This window comes from Eupeodes corollae, chromosome 3 (genome assembly GCF_945859685.1).
Source record: "Eupeodes corollae chromosome 3, idEupCoro1.1, whole genome shotgun sequence".
NCBI classification, from domain to species: domain Eukaryota; kingdom Metazoa; phylum Arthropoda; class Insecta; order Diptera; family Syrphidae; genus Eupeodes; species Eupeodes corollae.
This window is the reverse complement of record NC_079149.1, coordinates 102,786,218-102,806,902: the sequence shown is the minus strand read 5'-3', so window position 1 is coordinate 102,806,902 and position 20,685 is coordinate 102,786,218. Positions and strand designations below refer to the sequence as shown.

At 29.0% G+C, this 20,685-nt stretch overlaps 2 long non-coding RNA genes across 2 annotated transcripts; both read right to left on the bottom strand.

The window, feature by feature from the left end:
• Nucleotides 1-15,293: 15,293 nt before the first annotated feature.
• LOC129951068 (uncharacterized) lies at nt 15,294-15,743 on the bottom strand. Its single transcript, XR_008782129.1, has 2 exons — nt 15,553-15,743; nt 15,294-15,491 (listed from the first exon to the last, which is right to left on the bottom strand). It is a non-coding gene; the product is annotated as an uncharacterized LOC129951068 (long non-coding RNA).
• Nucleotides 15,744-18,053: 2,310 nt separating this feature from the next.
• Nucleotides 18,054-18,690, bottom strand: LOC129952269 (uncharacterized). Its single transcript, XR_008782288.1, has 2 exons — nt 18,371-18,690; nt 18,054-18,291 (listed from the first exon to the last, which is right to left on the bottom strand). It is a non-coding gene; the product is annotated as an uncharacterized LOC129952269 (long non-coding RNA).
• Nucleotides 18,691-20,685: the final 1,995 nt, after the last annotated feature.

Here is a 20,685-nt window from a genome sequence, read left to right as displayed (position 1 = left end):
AGGTATTTTGCATTACTTTAAGCACGTGATTGGGGTCTTTAAGGGGCACACACAAACACACACAATAAGTAGGGTAAATATTGATTGGTAAATAAATAATGATATCTACTACCTTTGAAACTTAGCTTTTGACATGCTATTTAGATATTTAAAAGTATTATCTTTCATAACCGTATATTGCGTGTATCTACAGTCTGCATAGTTTTTGATAGGTTGTATTGTGTGTATGGTTTAGAGGAATTTTCTATACGTATAGTTGTTAGCCTTATGCATTAATAATAATTTGAAATGAAGATGGTGTTTTGGTATTAATTACAAAATTAAATTGATAATTTAATATCATAGTTCTGGTGAAGGGAGTGGATTTATATGTAAATATTTTCTTAAAATAAATAGATCAATAAATCTCCTATCATACTTTAAACCTGAGATATTTAAAAATGCATGTAGGTTATCAATATTTATAACTTAGTTTTATAAATTTAGATTTTTTATTGCAAATTTAAATTATAATTTATAATTTTAGTTGCAACTTTAAATGGGATCTTATGTTTTCCTGTTTTCTTCAAAAATGAATTAAATTTATTAATTCAATAAATATTTTGAACTTATTTAAATAGGCTTAATTTGAAAAGAGAGTTACTTTTTTAAGTTATGTAAGCGGTGAAGTGAAATAAAACTTGGACTTACTGCACTTAACAAAACTAAGCTAAGTCCAATTTTCAGCAGTTGGTCATAGTGCACTCTTAAAAAGTGAAATAAGTCCAAACTGCATAGCTGGGGCATACTATAGGATTTGGGGAAGGATTTGAGTGTATGCAAAGTTTCTTTGCATTAATGACAATCCACATCGTTGAAAGTGAAATAAGACCAATTTGGCAATATTTCACTTTGTTAAAGTATATTAAGACCAACTGTTAAAAATTGGCTTTATTACGCGTTGCAAAAGTGAAATAAGGCCATTTTTTTAAATTAGGCCTTTTTTCACTTAGCTTTATTTAACGGAACCTATCTGAGCAGAAGTCTACCCCAGGCTTCTTCTTTTTATTCTATCTAATGCTACCCGCCAGAAGAGTGGGCATGTTTTTGGGATATTATCTTTTCAGCGATTATGTTGTCTACCTACGTTTCTTATTATTTGTAAAGATATCTATTAGGTTACTAATTTTGTCCATCGATTATCAGCTACATGGATTACATGTTCAGCCCATTCCCTTTTATGTTTCTTAAGTCTTTTTCTATATCGTCTGCAAAATAAGTTTGACTTCTTATAGTTTAATGGTTAGTTTTGTCAGCAATATGAACGTTCAAAATAGCTCTCTTCATTGCTCTCTGACATGATTGGAGTTTCGTTCCAGTATGTTTGTGATTTGCCAAGTTTGGCATCCATAGGTGAGAACTAGAAAACTTGTTAATTCAACACATATTTTCTTGTTTTATTCGAAATATGTAAAGTAATAAGATGCTTAACCTTCCAGAACTGTCAAGAAGCGTTTGTCATTCGCTGTTCCATATCCTTTTTTTTTATTAACTTCAAATAGGAAGTTATTGTAATGAGTCCGTTTTGTCAAATTGAAAATTTTGACATTTCTCGACGTTTCAAGGTCCCAAGAGTCGAAATAAAAGATTTTTAGAAAGATGTCTGTGCGTGCGTGTGTACGTACGTCCGTACGTTCGCGACGTTTTTTTCATCCTCCATAGCTCCAGAACCAAAAGAAATATCGACTTCAAATAAATTTTGTTATACAGATAATAAGGCAGAAAGATGTAGAAAGGGCTCTCGAGATAATTGCGTGGGTGTTTTTTTTTACAACAGCAGTTTTAAAAAAAGGTGAACATTTTGGTTAACCCTAAATATCTTACGAACCAAAAACGCTATAGGCTTGAATTAAATTTTATATAATATAATCGTAACGTGATATCAAAGAAGTATATTTTTTGAAAAAAATCAAAATAACAATTTTTTTTTATAAATCAAAATCTTTGAGATATTGGCTTTTATTTGAACTACTTTTATCTTTCAAAAAATATTGTTCTCAACATTCAGTAAAATTTTGAAAAAAAAATCGAATTGACAGTTTTTGTACAAAAAATTAAAAACCTAAAAAAAATTAACAAGTTGGTCAAAATTGATTTTCGACTCAAATATCTTTTCAAAAAATTTGAAATATTGGATTCAAACTAATTTTATCTTATAAGAAGTATTGTTTTCAACATTCGATAAAATTTTGAAAAAAATCGAATTGACAGTTTTTTTACAACAAATAAAACTCTAAAAAAAAACAATACTTAAACTTGGTGAAAATTTACTTTCGACTAAAATAGCTTTTCAAAAATTAAAAATATTGGCTTCAAACTTATTTTATTTTACAGAAAATATTGTATTCGATATTCAGTTATTTTTATTTAAAAATCCAATAGTCCGTTTTTTTTATAAAAAATAAAATCTACAAAGAATAGTACGCAATGTTGGTAAAAATTGATACGAGTACATATAGACAAACTTGTAAGCAAGACAAATCGGAAGACGGGATGGGAAGTTATCAGTGTGGGTCGCATCCCAGCCTCTTTTCTTTGAATAGGATAATTTGACCTAGGTATTTATAGCCTTCAACGTATTCTAATATTTTGTTTTTAACACTTCCTTGATCAAAAACACCATTTGTCATAATTTAAGTTTTCTGTTGATTTGTTGACAACCCAGTACTGTTGTATTCCTAGAACAGTAAATTTAGCATCGTTTGAAGTTCTTCACTGCTATTTGTGATTAGTATTGAGTCATCGGCAAGGTTTGAAAGATATTTGCCAATGTAATCGTTTGTTTTCCCAGTTCAGCTTTCAAAAGATTCCTTCTAGAGATTTGAAAAAAAGCTGCTGAAAAGAGTGTGATATTTTAAAATCTTGTGCAATGCGTTCTAATTTTATGCGTAAAGTGCTACTATCATACATTTTCTTAATGATTCGACCTATTTTTTCGTCTATACCTTGATTGATTGAGTAGCGCCTTTCAAGTAAATCTCTCAAACCCTTTTGCACAGTCGAAAAAAAGTCAAGTTATTATTACATATTTCTTGAATTGTACCTTTTTAGCAATTTTAGGTTTTGGAAAAAATGCGATGCGATAATTTAACTTCTCATCCGATAAATAATATTCGCGAATAATAGTTCAATTTCATAAAGGGCCTCTTATTTTAAGTGTTCAAAAGGTATACACGATATCTAACCTAAGAAGAGGCTGGTATGCGACCCACACTGATAACTTCCCATACCGTGTGTCGATCTGTCTTGCTAATAACTGAATGTTGAAACAACATTTTTTATGAAATATAATTAATTTGAAGAATATATTTTAAGTTCTTGAAAATATATTTAAGTCAAAAATCAATTTTTACCAACTTAATTTTTTTCAGGGTTTTAAATTTTTGTAAAAAAATTGTCAATTCGATTTTTCTCAAAATATTACTGAATGTTGAGAACAATATTTCTCATAAGACAAAATTAGCTAAAAGCCAATATCTCAAAGTTTTGAAAAGATATTTAAGTCGAAAATCAATTTTTACCGACTTTTGTTAATTTTTTTTAAAGTTTCAAATTTTTTGTATAAAGCTGTCAATTCGATTTTTCTCAAAATTTGAGAAAACAATATTTGTTTTAAGATAAAATAAGTTGGAAGCCATAATCCCAAATTTTTAAAAAGACATTTGACTTGAAATTCAATTTTTACCAACTTTCAGTATTGTTTTTTTTAGGTTTTTATTATTTATAAAAAAAAAACGGTACATTCGATTTTTCTTAAAATTTTAATACATATCAAAAATGTTATTCTTTGTTGAAGAAAAATGTTTCGGAATAACATCATTTTCATGACAAATTTTTGTTTTCAGTTTTTTGATTTATAAAAAAAACGGTAATTGGATTTTTTCAAAAATCTTGTTGTTATCTTGTTTGGTATCACGTTACCATATGTAATATCAAATTTAGTTCAGGTCTCTAGCGTCATTGGTTTGTGAGATATTTAAGGTCAACCAAAATGTTCACCTTTTTTCAAACTGATATGGACGCAATTTTCTTGATAGTTTTTTTGCACCTTTCTGCATTATTATCAGTATAAAAAAAATTATTTGAAGTCGATATCTCTTCTGGCTTTTGGGCTATGGACAACGAAAACAATGTCGGAACGTACGTACACAAGCACGCACAGTCATCTTTCTAAAAATCTTTTATTTCGAATCTAAGGACCTTGAAACGTCGAGAAATGTCAAAATGTTCAATTCGACAAATCGGACCCATTACAATAACTTCGTATAGGAACTTAAAAATATATAAAAATTATATATTTAAAATAAATTTAAAAAAAAATGTTTTTGATTCGAAAAATAAAACTTAACATTTTTCTTTTAATTTACTTATATACTTTAATCTAGAGCTTATATCAATTTATTTATAAAACAATAATTTTCAACAAAAATTGTATTCTATTCAAATTGACGAAAGTAATTTTAGGGAATATACATTTAAACAAATGAAATGTTTTTGCTGCGTTGTTTTTTTTATTTTTATGAAAAATAAAACCCCCCACAATATAAACAATACACAGAATGTAAGATTAAAAATGTTCTTTTTTTTGTGAATACAAAGAAAATTTATTGTTTTTGAAGATTAAAAAATTGTATAAAAATGAACTGAAACATGAATTTAATCATCACAACTTTACCGACTTTGGTCGAATTCAATCAACGAATATATTTTTATTTGATAAAAAGAAAATATCATACAGTATAAAAAAATGAATTTCAAAATATTCTCAGTGCTTGTATTTGCTTTAATTGCTTTCACTGCAAATGTGGTTGAAGCTAGATTCAATACTGGTGGAGCTGGACATTCTGTGAATGGTGGACTTCATGTACCAAAAAGGACGGGACCATTTAGTTCAGGTCCAAGGAGAACTCGGTTTTAAACTAAACAAAATATAATATGTTTATTTTATAAAAAGAAATATTTTAATAATAAAAGAATTAAATAAAAATTATATTAAAATTTATTAATATATATTTGAATTTGTTTTATTAGCTAAAATCATTAATTATTTGAAAGTTGTTTTTATACAATTTTAGATAGCTGTATTTAACTTTTCAATAAAACATTGAAACAAGTTTAATTTAAAATAATTGAAACGTTGCAAAAGTTAAGTTTTTCGGACGATAAAGGACTCGGTTGACACAAGGATTGAAGAAGATAATGACGGTTTTTTAGTAAAATAGACAGATGTGAGCGAAATTAATTACTAATTTCAAGGATGGCATTAATACAAGCAGTGATTACTTAACATTATTGGAAATGTATATTGTTTATATTTAGAAATATGTTCTTTAAATTTCGATGGTTGTTTTCTGAGTTATTGTGTTTTTATAATGTGAGCTTCTGCTGGGTCACACCCTATTTATTAATCTTATACAAGAAAAAATCATGAAAACCTTAAAAACTATGAAAATTTGATTTTCCATTCTTAAGATATTTAACGACAAGGATTGACGTTAACTCTAAATTTCTTTAATCTTACGTAAAATATTGGAGTAAGCCTTTGGTGAGTTTTCTTAATACAATCTTAAGTGATTTTTGTACCAATTAAAGTTCTACTAAAAAATTAGTTTAAAAAAAAAATAGTATTCAATTTTTTAGTGGGCCCCTTTTTTTAAATTGGACATTTTAAAAATATTAATTTTTCCACACCACCGACCTGAGCTTGCGATGCGTACTATCAATGTTTACCAGTTTAAGTAAAATTTTTATTTTTAATGTAAAATTACAGCAAAATGTATCATGTAAATCATTTTGAAGTTAATACATTTCTCTGTTCCCGAGGTATTCGAATCAAACATCAGTTTTTACCAATTTTGCGTAGTATGTTTTGAATCTGCTTAACCTTAACTTAACTTCGAAAATTCAGTCGACCCAATGATTTCGACTTTATGGGCGAGGACAGACGGACAGACTGAACGAATCAGGGGACCCACTTATTTCGTAGTCATTACCATCGTTATGTCATGTTTGATCAAATTCTTGAATCCGAAATTATTTCAGAATGCAATATGTATACTTGCCCAATAGTTACTTTGTGTCGCAAGTCAAAATTACTACAAATTGGTCAAAGTGATAGTATTGACTTATGGTGACAGTTCTTTGGAAAGGTCTAAAAAAAATCGTATATTTTTGTTTAATCGATTATAAAACTATTCAAGATTGTGTGTAAAGTCTTTGCTCAAAATTCGAAGTATTTCGGGAAAGAAACCGATCGTCAGTCCGCCACGCACTGTGCCTGGTGGCCGTGCAAGATAATAGGTTCAATGAAAATAAGGATTTCAATGCTGCTGTTAATATTTAATAGCTTTTTTTGAAACTTATTGCTGTTCTTCGATTTAGAAACCTGTTTGAAGGCATATATGAGTTCGTATGCCAGAATGTACATATTGTTAAAGACCAGTAGTGTTTCAACTTTAAGAGTTTACTACTGATTCATGATTTTAAACTTAACGGAAAAGATACCTTTTTGTATTCAGTATCAAATGCTTCTCTATCTTCTATGTGAACTACGGATTTTAAAAAATTTCTATTTTTATTACTTTAAATCATAATTTCTTCTTTAAATTTTCCAATTTTAGAATTTCTATAGTTCACATAGAACAAATAGAGACCAACCGTGCCGGAACGCTGCTGTCGATTACTCGGCCATTTAATTTTTTTTTGTGTTAATAATGTTAAAAATATGACTAAAACATATATTAAAGTTCTTATATCTCAAATGTTTCTTTTTTAAGAAAAAAAAGTAGTAAAAATCGCTCTTATAAATTTGGCTTAGCAGAAATATAAATAGCAAAATTTGTAACTTCCCATAGGAAGTTATTGTAATGGGTCCGATTTGGCGAATTGAAAATTTTGAAATTTCTCGACGTTTCAAGGTACATACAGTCTAAGTACAAGATTTTTAGAGAGATGTCTGTGTATGCGTGTGTACGTTGTGGCGAACTAATTAGGAACGATTATAGAAATTTTATGTACTCCAAATTTTTATTAAAATTCTTCTCTATAAAAAGTTTAAAATTTTTTTCTTACATATATATTTTAGTATATTAATACTAATTTTTTACAAAAAAATATAAAATTAAATTCAAAATTTTTTGAAAAAAACAAAATTAGCTGGCGAACTAATTAAGAACAATTAATTTTTAGTCCAAATTTGAACTATTACTTCAATATTTTGTTGTAAAACCCTTATTTTTTATTACTTCCTTACACTGCCTGTGCATTGAAGCAATTAGGTCTTGACATTTTTTTGGGGCTATGTTTTCCCAAGCTGATTTAGCGATCTCATATAATTCATTTATGTTTTTTATTTTATGCTTATTTACTTCTCGTTTCAATTCGATCCAGAGGTTTTCGATAGGGTTTAGGTCCGGGCTACATGAAGGCCAATCGATGACATCAACAGAATTGTTGGAAAACCATGCTTTAGTTGCTCGCGCAGTATGCTTAGGGTCATTGTCCTGCATAAATTTCCAAGTCACGGGCAACTCTCCATCTGCATAACGTTTTCAAGGATATTTATGTAGCTTTGGGCATTCATTATACCTTCAATGCGATATAACGGAACGGTTCCCTTATATGACATACAACCCCATAGTATGGCACTTTCACCTCCATGCTTAAGGGTGACAGTAGTGTACTTAGGGTTGAATGCTTCGTTTTTTGGTCGTCGAACATATTGCTTTCCATGGGAACCATTTCTATTGATCTTAGTTTCGTCACTCCACAATATTTTTTTCCACTGTGAGATGGTCCAGTTCTCATGTTCTGTTGCAAATGCTAACCTAACCTTACGGTTTTTAATGAGAGCAGTGGTTTTTTTCTGGCCGATCTTCCAAATAGCTGGCTCTCACAAAATCGTTCTCTAATAGAGCGAGCTGAAAAAGCATTTGGGTCTTCACCGAAATCTTCCTTTCGTATTGCTCTAGAACTAAAAAATGGATTTTTTTCGCAGCACGAACAATTAACCTATCCTGGGCTTCAGTGGTTTTACGGAGTCTTCTCCGTCTTGCAACGAGTTCTGTGGTTTTGTGGTTTTCAACATATTTAATGGCATTCAAAACCATCGTTTTGGAGCAATTAAGCTTATTTGCAATTTCCTTACATGACAAGTTTTCATTATTCCTTAGATTTATTAATTCTTCCCTGAGATTTTACAGCTTTTGTTCTTTACCATATCTCTTTCAAAGGTCTTAAAACAAAGTGAGGACTTGTAATTCAGTTAATTTTCAAACAATTTATTAAAGGGGATTGCTCATTTTATAAGGGACATCCGGCCTGGAGTGTACACCAATGAATTTGGTATCAAATTAAAACGTTTAAAACGAAATAATAAAACAAGAAACAAATCGTTCTTAATTATATCGCCAATTGAAATGTAAGAATAAAATTTATTAATAAATAATTTAAACCAAATTAGAGACGCAAGAAGGAATAGCGGTTCTTTTCACGTTGGTTGTCATCTCTCATGATCAACCAAACGGTGTTACAAGGAATTGGTACAATCGTTCTTAATTAGTTCGCCACTACGTCCGTACTTTCGAGAAGTTTTTTTTCGTAGTGCACAGCTCAAAAACCAGTAGAGATATCAACTTCAAATAAATTACACAGATAATAACGCTGAAAGTTGCAGAAAGGACTCTCCAAAAAAATATGAAAGGGCGTTTTTTTTACAATAGGAATTTTAAAAAATGTTGGTTAACCCACGCTAGCGACTTGTACTAAATTTTAAATTGTATACTATAACGGATTATAAACAAGTACAATCTTGGAAAAAAATCCAATTAACGGTTTTTTACATAAATCAAAAACTAAAACAAAATAATTGTTACCCTGCATATTTTACGAATAAATAATGATTTTATCTCCAAAATAATTGCATGCAACGAAAACTTACGTGTTTGACATCTTGTAAAATTTTGAGAAAAATATATTTAAACTGAAAAATATGTGTCTATTTTTTTTTAGTTGATAAGAAATCCATTAATTGATTTTTAAATTCCCATACAAAATTTTTGAATTCGTTCCAATTAAATTAAAAACTTTTTTTTTCACAGTTTCAAGGTTCCGATAATCTAAAACAATAATTTTACAAAAGAATTTAATTTATTGTGACGTTATACAGAATTTGATTTTAGCTTCAAAAAAAATTAACAAGCAATTTTTTTATAAATACAAAAACAGACAAGAACAAAACGAAACCTTGAATACTGTATAATGAATTATTAAAACTATCTCTTAAATAATTTTATACTAATAATTTTTGAAAGGATATTTATATTGTAATTTTATTTTAGGTTTTTGTTTTTTATAAAAAAAACTGTCAAATGTTAAAAAGTTTATTTATCGTTGCACAATTGGTTTGGAGATGAAATCATTTTTGTTCATACAAATTTCGAGGTGACAAATATTTTTTTTAGTTTTTTTGTCGAGAAATGTCAAAGACCGATTACAATAACTTCCTATGGGAAATTAACATGATCAAACTTTTTTAATCTGATACATAATACTAGCTGACCCGACAAACGTTGTTTTGTCATATAAATAATTTTTAGAGTATATTTTGCTAGAAATAAATAACTTATTGTAAGTGTGTAAGGATGTAGTAAGATCTTATCAGCGTACGTTCACGATTCAATTCAGTGCTTATTAAATCAGATGCATGTCGATTTGGTGAATGAATACCAGAATGACTGAGAGGTAAGTGGGCTATGATAATGTAAAAATCATCAATAGCAATCAATGCTTTATTGTACATAGCGTCACTGAATACTATCGTAAGACCGCTGCACCGTGTACGACGTTGACGCATTTAAACCATACCACTTAGGAATATAGACATATAGATAAAAACCTATTCTCAGACCTACCGAATGAACATATACGCAAAATTTCATTGAAATTGGTTAATTTGTTTCGGAGGAGTCAAGCACCTAACACTGTGACAGGAGAATTTTATATATTAGATTATTGTTAAGACAATAAGTGTTAACATGAAATGGAAATCGAAATCTAAAAAATCTAACATTTAGTAAGACTTTTAGAAAAAATAAAATTCTTACAAAATTTTAATATGTGATTTTCAGCACTCAAGTTATTTGAGAACAAAGAACGATGTAGACTAAAATTTGTCTAAAGATTGACACTGACTTCAAATTTGTATACCTCATATAAAACTTTGTATAAAACATTTTTTTCTTTAAAATTTAGAATTTTTTTTGAATTAATAACATTTCAAATTTCTAGGGGCATCAATTTGAAGTCATTTGAAGTCGCACCCCAACCTCTTTTTTTTTATTATTGCACAATATTAATTTTCCAAACTTTTTCAACTTTAACAAAATTGAATTTTAAAGTTTGAATTACACTAACCTCGGTTTTATTATCACCCTATAACACCTTATAGAATAATTAACATTTGTATTTTCTGACCTATTCATTAATGTATCACCCTTATCAATTCTGATCTATTTGGAAATCCAGAATAATTGTTAGTAAAAGTTAATCATTTTCATATACAATTTAATTAAAATTGTATTTTCCCTCAACTATCATCTCTACGGTTATCGAACCGAAAACCATCAGAGCGTTAATTGATAATAATCATTTTTTGAGCCTTTATTTTTCAATTAATAACAATTAAAATGCATTCTGCAATTGTTTTTAATCAGATATCAATTCTTTTTATCTACCGACCAAAATCTATTTACAGTATAATAATGGTCAACATCCTACTTTTCAAGACACAATTTTTTCAAGCCAATTTTGCGGCATCTGCTGTATGTGAAAAAATGGGGTGATTTTAACTTAACTATGTTCTAAACCAATCATATGGAAAATCAAGTCATGTTTGTAGGTTAATTCAAAATCAATAGTAGACTGCCTCTGCAACATTTTTCAAAATTTGTTCATAAGCCCAGACACTTCATCCGAAAACAACAAATGGCTATTTTATTTTGATTTTGAAAATATTTTTCAAAGCCATCTGTTTTTATCAGTTCATTACATTCACGGTAGTTTTTCTTTTTAGCTCCAATTATGATTGGTTGAATTATTTTATTCAATAAAATCGATATTTTTTAACCATCAGGAAAAGTCATTCAATTTTCATGCATATAATTGTCACAAAAGTCACATTGTCTGCGTTGTCGTTGTCGTAGTCGTTGCTCTTTGAGTCGTTAGCAAAAATTCCGTCCGCGTCAACAGATGTTGGCAAACCGAAAATGGAAATTCATTCTTAAAAATTGTGTTTGTGTGACTGTAAGTGAGTGAGTGTTTGTTTGAAGTGAATAAAATACGTCATATAATATTAAATTGTTACAAACTTTAAAAAAAAAGACCAATGTCGGTTTGCCTTTTTCCTCCGTTACTCTTTTATTTTCATATTGTTGCGAAAAAAAAGTTATATTATATGTTTGATGGATATAAAAAGAAAAGAAGTTAACAAAAAAAGAACCATTCACAATGATTACCACCAATCCAATCATTCAGTCGTGAAATTCATTGTTACATTTCCGTCCGATGGCGATGGTGATAGCGATAGCAATGGCGATAGCGATGGAAATCATTGAAGCATTCAGCCCTTTGACCAATGATGCACTGTGCTATAGCATAGCACTGATGATGTTCATCAGGATGGCAAATGAAAGATTATTTAAATTTGTGTTAAAGCCAAAGTCGAGGGAATATATTTTAATCGAAGTTTTTCTTTGAGATTCCAGTTTTTTTTGTTGGTTTTAATTAAAAAAGAATATATGCCTTGTGGTAGGACTGTGCGGTGCGTATGGTTAATATTTTCATTAAAACTGAATTGTTTATTAGTGTCATTTTTTGTGATACAAAAATATTTAACTTTACGTTGGAAGTTATTGTAATCCATCCGGTTTGCCAGATTAAAAATGTTGACATTTTTCCTTCGACATTTCACAATATTTATGGTTTTAAATGAGATGCCTGGGGGTGCCTGCATGTACCTGCCAACATTTGGCTACCTTTTTTTTGGTTCAAGATGTCTATATTGGGTCACCCATATTTTTCAATTTTCTTAAAAAATTGCTATAGTAACAAAAAGCACTCTTTTAAGTCCTGAACATACGTAAGTGAGATCGTACGTACCCAGGCACGTACAGACATGTCTCTAAAAACTATTGATTTAGATTCTAGATACCTTGAAACGTTGACAAATCAGGCCTATTACAACAACTTTCTATATTCGAAGTTAGATAAATTAAGTGCAAGTATGATTATCTATAGTAATATTATAATTGTAAAAGTCAGTTTGTTTGTTTGTTTGTCCGTCCTTCACGTTGTAACGGAGGAATATTGTAACATGACAGTTTTAGATGGAGATATATAAGAGGCTGGAGAGTGTTTCGAGCTAATTTTTACTGCAGTAAAGTATCTCATTCACAGTTTACACCAGAAGATCCTCCTGTAACACTTATAACAAAATACTCAATATATAATTTTTTTTAAACAATAGATTGAAGCATATCATTAGGTGCTACCTTTTTTTTGGATCTATAATCATTGCCTATCATTAGGCTTTTTTTATAATGACATTAAAGAACTAAACTACGCTGAAACACTATTCAAAATAGGAGATGGGTGGTTCAAAAATCGATCCCGTAGCCTATATGACACTGACGGACGATTTTTGTAATTTAGTACATAGTAAAAATTCTGAAATTATTTAAGTGTTTACCATGATCTACACAATAACATTATTATGACGATCAATTTCTATATCAAAGCAGATTCTACCACCGATACACGATATTGGTTTGAGAAGGAAAATTAAGAGAGAATTTGTCAACAGACACTGTTACTGACTCAGAACAGGGCTCTTCATACAAAGTAGTGTTTCTTTACATAGTTGAGAGGCATGCCCTCCAAAAGTTGCAATTGAAATTAGGAGAGCAAGAAATGATTATATGAAATTAAGATGAATTATTATCACACAGCTGCGGCGAAACTTTATGAGTGCTAGCACATTAAAAAGAGCGCAACGGCCGGCGGTGTGGCGGCGCGGCGTTGGAAAGGTTGAAACTGTTATTATCCCTCGAATCCCAACAATTCCTACAGATTTACCCTTCCAAATTAATCTTCGATTCCACGTGGGCAAAGGTGCAGTATTGAAAATTCATACATAAGTAAGAGTATTTCAAAGTAGATTTAAATTTTCTATCAACAAAAAAAATAAAAAAAATTTAAGCAAATTATTGCTATCGTCCCACCACCTATGTGTTTGGCAAGAGCAACTGTAGTTTTCTTAATAAAAGAATTTAAGAAAGTTCTTTTTTTTTCAGGAAATTATGTTTAGTTTTCAAAGAACATACAATCTCCTTACTACTTACCTCTTAAATAACTTTAAGAAAGTACACGTCAAAATTTCAGAGAATATTCCATTTAAGAAGAATTTAAAGAAATCAATTTTTTAAGTTTCAAGTTGCTTACAACTTGAATACTTACTCACGTTTCTTTTCGTCAGCTTTTCAATGTAGACATAATAATCTTTAGTTGTAAGCACACAATAAAAATAGAGAAAAGTTGTTACATAATTAAGAATTGATTTGAATTTAATAAAAAAAAGTACGTATACGCCACAGTGTACTTTTAAGTTTTTCATTGTTTTTAAATAAAATAATGCGTCAGAATACGACTTGTGTAAGCTGAATTCGTTCGTTATAATAATATAACTTATCTTCAAACTGTCCTCAGCACAACATGTGCATACGATTTGTGAATTCATGCAACTATATTTTATAAGGCAAAATACTTAAAAGTTGTTACTTAACTAAGAGCACGTAATTTTAAAAATTAGTTATCATTGAAAAAAAAACAAGCATTAAATACGAATTTTGCATGGTTTTCCACATTGACACTTTGTCTCAAGTTATATATTTAGTAAAAAATCATTTCAAGCTATTTCAAAATTTTAAAATGACAAAAACCATGGAAATAAGCTATTACCTAGAAATATGTTTAAAATAAAATGTTTTTCAATGCTTTTAGTTTGTTAAGATCTTCTTAAAGTTTTTATTAGTTAAAATATATAGCTTTTGAAAATCTCATGATGAAAACAAGGAGGTTTTACGAGTCCATTTTTTTCTTGGAGGGAATTTAATTTCAAATAACCTAAAAGTTAATAATGTGTACGTTGCATAGATTTAAAAATTAACTTAATATAAATTTTCATTTTCAAAATAATTGACTGCAATCTTAAAATTAACTTGATTTGATTTATTTTAAAGGGTACAATTCTGCCATATTGTTTTTTCTGTACATATATAAAACCTAGGGTGACAGAGAATAAGGCAAATCTGCTGTAGGTCAGAAAAACTAGATTTTCCAATCAAACGTGACTTCTACGCTTGCGTTTAAAATAAATTGTCTTACATTCGTCAATATTTAAAATTAAACTTTTCTTCGGTCTTTTTGTAGCTCTTTACAATACTTAAAAGAGTCTATAATTTGAAAAAATTAACATTATCTGCATAGATTAGCACAATAGAACTATTTAAAATAAAAGACAATTCATTAACAAATAAAATAAAAAGCAATGGACCAAGGTGACTCCCATGGGGTACACCAAAACTGACTTAAAATTGGCATGAAGCCTTGCTCCTGAATATGAAAATATTATATCTGTCTTTAAAATAACGAAACGGTCATTAAATTTAATTATACTTAAAGTAATAATACAAATTTCATGACTTAATTTGTCAAATAAAATAACTTGCTGTTATTCTGTAAAGATGTTACTTGTAAATTTTGTTCACAAACCGTTGTTGATTTTTGCATTTAACGGAAGAAAATTTAAAAAAATTTGTGTCACAGACAAGGAGTTTAAACAATTAAGGAATAGTAAACAATTTCGCTACTAAACCATAATTCGTAAATACATTTTTCGAACCTTTTTTATGTAAATTCACGTAAGAAGTAAACTTTTCTTATAAAGTCATTAGATTTTCTGACATCGTTTAGATTTTGCTTTATGGCTTTCTTTGCACTTCTGCCAGACACGATTTACAACATTTCTAGCTTACTGTACAATTTTATCCTGACAAAAATGTCTGGACGTCTTCGTGTTAACAAGAACGAGTTTAAACACTTTATTTTACAACTTTACTAACTTATAACATACAAAAATAATATTCACAGATTCTACTGACACGAACAACATCCACAAAGTTAAGTATTTATTTTATGAATTAATTTTTTTTCAATTGTAATTTTTATTAAAACTTTTTAATGGTCAAACTTGAGTCATGCACTCATATATCTTTATTGAAAGTTCCATTTTAACATTTTGGAACATAGATATATTGTTTTCCTATCAAAACTGGCTTCAAAGGACAATTACTCTGACGTTTTTGTCTTATTGGAAAGCGTTGTCCATATATTGTGTACTGTTGAAGGGAAATTACATTTATTTTAAAAAGAAAATCAAAAAACACCCAAAATACATACTGCATAGTTATTTTCTCTAGACTCTTGAATATCAGTTGTAATTTCCAAATTATTGTCACCAACTGATGCTGATGGTAAACAAAATACAAATGCAATTAATGCAAAATTTAATAACAATTTAATCAGCAACATTTCGATGTAAGCACTTTCGAAGACAGACTGATTTCTGAATCGAACTAAGTAACTCCATTTATAAATAACAATTTAACTACGAGACGAAATTAATTTCAGTTGAAGTAAAATTGTAATGATTCATTGGAATTTCATAGATTAAATTAAATAATACTGAGGAAACGTTGCTGATACAAATATGCATCGGGTCAGGCGGCAGGTCAGGCTCCAGGTGAGTAGTCTAGAATATGAAAACACAGGGATTAAATTTAAATCGTATTTCAAATACAATTAAAGTGGCTGGCAAATGATCGTCACAGATATTTTCTCATTGGTACTCGTGTTCTTTAAAAAAAAATTACAGAATTGTAACTTTCGGCGCTTAAAAAAGTCTTTCGATACTTGAAGTTTAAAATTGTATACTGTCAAAATACATACGTTAAACCAATTAAGCACACACTCAAGGGGATATTACTACCCTTATTATGTAAAGACACAATGTGTGAACTAGGGAAAGAACGAGGGGGCGAAAGGAGGTGTCGGTGCACATTGGTTTTAAATTCCTGAACTTTCCAATGACTTTAAAAGACAGAGGGCGGTAAAGCATTCCACATTAGTGTAGTACAGCTACAGAACGAATCTCTGTACTTGATAGTACAACCGAAGTTGGCCTCGAGGGTATACTAATGAGCATTAATTTTATTATTCTTGGTATAACTTAATTTGTTAAAAAAAAAAAACTGTCAACTGATTTTTTAATTTTACTTTAAAGAACAACATTTTATTTGGCATCAAGATATTCAAGTCTAAATTTTTGAGCTTTTATTTTTTGTAAATTAAAACTTGCAATTTTTTAAAAATATCATTCCGTATCTCTAAAAGTTATAAGATTTTGTGTTATTGTAAACAAACTCAGCAGTAATTATAAATGAGAACGTCATTTTTAGGGCCAATGAGTTAAGAGACTTTGTTGAATATACTGATTGACTGATAAAAAGGACGGTAATTTGATCTGCTTGAAATAGTTTTAAGCAGTACATTTTTTCTTAAGCTATGGCCTGAATCAAATTAATAAGAATACAATCAATAGAGAATAGTTGAACATGAAATCTTTCCATTTAATACAATACACCAATAAAGCCAGAACTGGAAATACTTTCTGTTACCAGAAATATGTAGATGAGAAATTTACTAAGGGAAGCCTTTAAGTGTATATTAATATCTTAAAAATTCACGCTGAATACTTTCTATTCTATCAATATGAGCGGAATAGTATGGCGCCCATATAACGCAAGCGTATTAAAGAATTGGCCTTCAATTCACACGTATGAAGAGAATATTTCGTCTGCCAAAAAATACTCCAAATTACTATCACCCCTATTTATAAAGCCCCTAAAGATGCAAGCGGATTATCTCCTGCACATTTTAAGTATGAATGAATAGCGACTTGTTAGAAAACTAATAATAAAAGCTGTAGAAGACCAAAATGGTACAGTGAGTGGTCGAGTCTCGCAGAAGGATGCAATTTAAATGCGGAAGATGTGTTGCACAGTAAAGATCTTATTTTCAAGCAGCAATAGCAGCACACAAAAATTGGTAAAAATTGGGTTTCGACTAAAAATCTCGTTAACGAAAAAAGATTTTGAAATCCATCAAATTTCATCAATAACAAAATATTGTACTTTTTATTTTTTTTAAAGAATAATTCAACTGCCAATTATTTGAACAAAACACGAAAACCTACAAAACTTTTAAGCAAGATAAATCGACAGACGGGATGGGAAGTTATGAGTGTGGGTCGCATCCCATCCTCTTTTTTTGGGTACTTTTGTTAATGTTTTATCAAGTTTTTCTGACTTAATCTAATTTATTTTCCTAAAAATTTTACACTGGATAATAAGATTTAGCCTGAGATTGCATTTATTATTTTTCAGAGCAAGACAACTTAGTTAATCATAGAACCAGCAAACTGTTTTCGAAAATTGCACTATATTTCTTTGTGACTTTTCTCTCTAGAAAAAAAGACCACATTTTTCTTTGCAACTGATATTTCATTTCCTTTTCGTGCTTTGGAAAAGAACTCAGAAATCTGTATATAACTTCTCAATTATTGTAAATTTCTTACAATTTTACGACACATTTACCAAAGGAGTAAATCTTTCTTGGTATAAGCTTATAACGTGATTTGATTTTCTTTCTTTCCACTACTGTCATTCACGATTTCCAACGTTTTTCACTTACTTGAAAATTGTAGCCAGACAAAAATGTTAATTTTTTTCCACTTTTCGCGATGGCACGTCATTTATAAGTTCTTGTAAACAAGAACGAGTTAAAATACAGTTTTCTTATAACTTTTTTCACTTATCGCATAAAAAAATAATATTCAATGATTCTACTTGAACAAGCAACACCCAAAAAGAAAAGTATTTATTTTATTAATTTACTTCCAATTTTAGTTTTTATTAAAACATTAAATTTAAACTATTCAAATATTGAACTTAGGCCATACACTCATATCACTTTATCGAAGTTTCCATTTTAACATATTGGAACGTAGACATTTCGACCTCTTAATGAAATTCGCTTCAAAGGACATTTAAACTGACGTTTTTGTCTGTCGACTGTGGACTGTTAAAGAGAAATTAAATTTTTTTAATAAATGAACCTTTGACTAATAAAAACAAGAAAAAAACGCTAAAATACATACTTCATAGTTATTTTCTCTAGACTCTTGAAAATCAGTTGTAAGTTCCAAATTATTACCACCAACTGATGCTGATGGTAAACAAAATACAAATGCAATCAATGCAAAATTTAATAACAATTTAATCAGCAACATTTCGATGTAAGCACTTTCGAAGACAAACTGATTTCTGAATCGAACGTAGTAACTTCATTTATAAAGAACAATTTAACTACGAGGCGAGATCATTTTTCATTTGAATCCGATTTTAATTATTCATTGGCGTTTATAGATTAATTTAAATAATACTGAGGACAGCGCTGCTAATGTGGCTATGCATCTGGTCAGGCGTCAGGTGAGTAGTCTGCAATACATAAAGAAGGGATTATATTTAAATCGGATTTCGAATACAATTAAAGTGTCTGGTAAAAAATACACACAATTTTTTGTTCAAAGATCGAATTTTTAAAAAAGAGGCTGGGATGCGAACCACACTGATAACTTCCCATCCTGTCTGTCGATTTGTCTTGCTTAAAAGTTTGTCTATATGTACTCTTATCAATTTTTACCAAATTTGCGTTCTATTTTTTGTAGATTTTATTTTTTATAATAAAACGGACTGTTAAATTTTTATATAAAAATTACTGAATATCAAAAAACAATATTTTCTGTGAAATAAAATAAGTTTGAAGCCAATACTTTAAATTTTTGAAAAGCTATTTGAGTCGAAAGTAAATTTTTCCCAAGTTTTAGTATTGTTTTTTTTTAGAGTTTTATTTTTTGTAAGAAAAACTGTCGATACGATTTTTTTCAAAATGTTGCTAAATGTTGACAACAATATTTTTTGAAAGATAAAAGTAGTTTAAAGCCAATATCTACAATTTTTGAAAAGATATTTGAGTCTTTTATACTTTTATACATTTTTTTTTAGGTTTTTATTTTTTGTAAAAAAACTGTCAATTCGATTATTTTTAAAGTTTGTCATAATGTTGAAAATAATATTTCTTATAAGTAAAAATTAGTCAGAAGCTATTATATAAAATTTTTGTAAAGATTTTGAGTCGAAAATCATTTTTTTACCAACTTTCGTTAATTTTTTTTCGGTTTTGAATTTAAAAAATAAAACTGTCAATTCGATTTTTTTCAAAATGTTACTGAATGTTGACAACAATATTTTTTAAAAGATAAAACTAAATTAAAGCGAATATCTCAAAGTTTTAAGAAGATATTTAAGTCGAAAATCAATTTTTACCAACTTTTATTCATTTTGTTTAGGTTTTTATTTTTTGTAAGAAAAACTGTCAATTCGATTTTTCTCAAGATTTTTCAAAATGTTGAAAACAATATTTCTTATAAGATAAAATAAGTTTAAAGCCTAAATTTCAAGTTTTTGAAAAGATATTTGTACTAACTTTGAGTAATGTTTTTTTTTTAGATTTTCATTTTTTATAAAAAAAAAACTGTCAATTCAATTTTTCTCAAAATTTTATGAGATGTCAAAAACTTTATTCTTCGTTGCACAAAATTGTTTTAAAGATGAAATCATACTTTAGTCGTAAAATTTTGGAGGTGACAATTTTTTTTTCAGTTTTTTTGATTTATAAAAAAACCGTTAAATGGATTTTTTTCAAAAAATATTCTTGATTAATATCACGTTACAATATATTATATAAAATTTAATTCAAGTCTCTAACGTTTTTTGTTCGTAAGATATTAGGGTTAACCAAAATTTTGACCTTTTTTTAAACTGCTATATTAAAAATACCACCCACGCAATTTTTTTGAGAGCCCTTTCTGCATCTTTCTGCCTTATTATCTAAATAACAAAATATATTTAAAGTCGATATCTCTTCTGGTTCTTTAGCTATGGAGGACGAAAAAAACGTCGTGAACGTACGGACGTACGGACTTACAAACGCACGTACACACGCACGCACAGACATCCTTCTAAAGATCTTTTATTTCGACTCTAGGGACCTTGAAACGTCGAGAAATGTCAAAATTTTCAATTTGACAAATCGGACCCATTTCAATAACTTCCTATGGGAAGTTAATAATTAAATTAAGCTTTCAACTATTCCTGTGTGCGAGTAATGTTAGTAACCTACAGTTTCTATCCCGTATAAAATTTTTAATCGTGAAATTCAAAGACTACAGCCTTTCATTTAATTTTTTTCCTGTCCAGATCAAACATCACCAACCGAGGATTTAGTTTGCAAGTGTTACTTTACTCCACCATATTCCTGCATATAAAATTGCCCTGAATTAATTTAACACTCTGTGCAACTGTCAAATAAAATTCATACGTACATATATTTAAAAAAAAAACTCAAAAATGT